Source organism: Callorhinus ursinus, unplaced genomic scaffold (assembly GCF_003265705.2).
Source record: "Callorhinus ursinus isolate GAN/ISIS: 27379988/994484 unplaced genomic scaffold, GSC_fseal_2.0 scaffold1923, whole genome shotgun sequence".
In the NCBI taxonomy this organism is placed as follows: domain Eukaryota; kingdom Metazoa; phylum Chordata; class Mammalia; order Carnivora; family Otariidae; genus Callorhinus; species Callorhinus ursinus.
This window is the reverse complement of record NW_027398977.1, coordinates 1,345-3,274: the sequence shown is the minus strand read 5'-3', so window position 1 is coordinate 3,274 and position 1,930 is coordinate 1,345. Positions and strand designations below refer to the sequence as shown.

Here is a 1,930-nt window from a genome sequence, read left to right as displayed (position 1 = left end):
ATCTGAGAGGTTTATTTGTGTCGATTATTCTCTGCTGTGGCAGCAGAGGGACGTTTATCCCCCCAGGCTCAATCTCAGGTCTGTCATAGTGCTAAGCTTTAGAGCTTCTCATAAGGCAAGGGTGGCCAGAGCTAGGATTCCCTGGGCAATGTCAGTAGAACGTGAAGGGAATGTTACTCCATTTCCCTCCATGTCTGTTTTTGAGATTAAAGGCATTCCTATCAGATAGCAATGTTACTATATTCTACTATGGGACCAGTGGTTAGGAGAAACTGAGTTTGTCTGTTAAGAATGGAGGCTCACAGTGCTACAGGGAAGTGTTAGAAACACAGTGGAGTAAAGTGAGATTTTGTGTTTGATCCAACAGGAGGAATTAAATGAGAATTGCAAAGGACATGACTTTTTCATGCTGTGATTGCATGTTATTTGATTCCGTGTCAGTGTGCCCATTAGAATATCCTTATACCACGTTTGGGAGACTAGGTCTAATATGTGTGCTTTATTGGTGTTGACTGGTTATTATTGAAAGTGAGCTAGAATCACTGAGAGAGTCAGCAATCTCAAAGGGACCTATTCCAACTTTGTTATTTTGAGATTCAATTTCACTGGTCCATTGCAGGGTCAGTACTTCCTGTTATTTTTTGCTTGAGCTTCCTTATTTTTCCTGATGGACAAAACCAACCATATGTACTGTTTTTTTCCAGGATGCTACCACTTTCTTTTTTTTTTTAAGATTTTATTTATTTATTTGACAGAGAGAGACATAGCGAGAGAGGGAACACAAGCAGGGGGAGTGGGAGAGGGAGAAGCAGGCTTCCCACTGAGTAGGGAGCCCAATGCAGGGCTCAATCCCAGGACCCCGGGATCATGACCCAAGCCGAAGACAGACGCTTAACAACTGAGCCACCCAGGTGCCCCAGGATACTACCAGTTTTTAATCTGTGTTTTTGAGTGTAATTATTAACAGTGTTCACTTTCACTCTTCACAGTGTTGTGGTTGGATGATAAGTCATGCTGTGTATGATAGACAGGAATGGCACTTATAACATTTTGCATATTTATCACCCTAAGCCATTATCTCTCAATTTTGCCTGTAGAGTCTACAAACAGGTCTGAGAGCTGCTGCCCCAGGTGAACAGCACCATGGAGGTCCCCCATCTCTAACTTAGCTTTTAGGATGAGACACAGACCCAAGGGGATAGAATCCATTGCTATCTAGTTATCTGTCATACCCAGTTAATGAAGAATAGGGTGGAGTTGACCCTGAGGGTTGGGGACCAGTACCAGAAAAGCAGTGGTCAAACCCTAACAATAAAGCAGGGTTGCTGGTGGAGGGGAGAAAGCTAAGAGCATCGTGAAGGAAACACAGGAGGAATGAGGGAGACATTGATAAAATAATTTAATTCTGCCTGAAGGCATCTTCCTTTTGGGATTGCTTTATTTAAAGATTTATTTTTTTATTAGAGAGATAGAGATAGAGAGAGAGAGAGAGAGATAAGGAACAGAGTGGGAGGGAGAGGGAGGATGGGAAAGAATCTCAAGCAGACTTGGTGCTCAGCATGGAGCTTGCTGAGGGGCTCAATCTCACTGAGATCATGACCTGAGCCAAAATCAAGAATGGGACACTTAACTGAGCCACCCAGGCACCCCTGATTTTTATTTTTATTTTTAGATTTGTTTATTTGAGAGAGAGAAAGAGAGCGTGAGCTGGGGGAGGTGCAGAGGGAAAGGGAGAGAGAGAATCTTCAAACAGGAGCCCAGCACCATTGATCCCAGGATCAATGACCTGAGCCAAAACCAAGAGTCAGCCATTGAACTGACTGAGCCACCCAGGCACCTGTAGGTGCCCCTGATTTAATATATATATATATATTTTTTTCTTTTTTTTATTGTTATGTTAATCACCATATATTACATCATTAGTTTTTGG

General features: G+C 42.7%; 1 long non-coding RNA gene across 1 annotated transcript in view; it reads left to right on the top strand.

Moving 5' to 3' along the window:
- Position 1, top strand: part of LOC112817843 (uncharacterized) — a 4,918-nt gene extending 4,917 nt beyond the window's left edge. Inside the window, exon 4 of the long non-coding RNA XR_012377473.1 lies at position 1. This exon is cut by the window's left edge and continues 26 nt beyond it. This is a non-coding gene — a long non-coding RNA (uncharacterized lncRNA).
- The last annotated feature ends 1,929 nt before the right edge of the window (positions 2 to 1,930 follow it).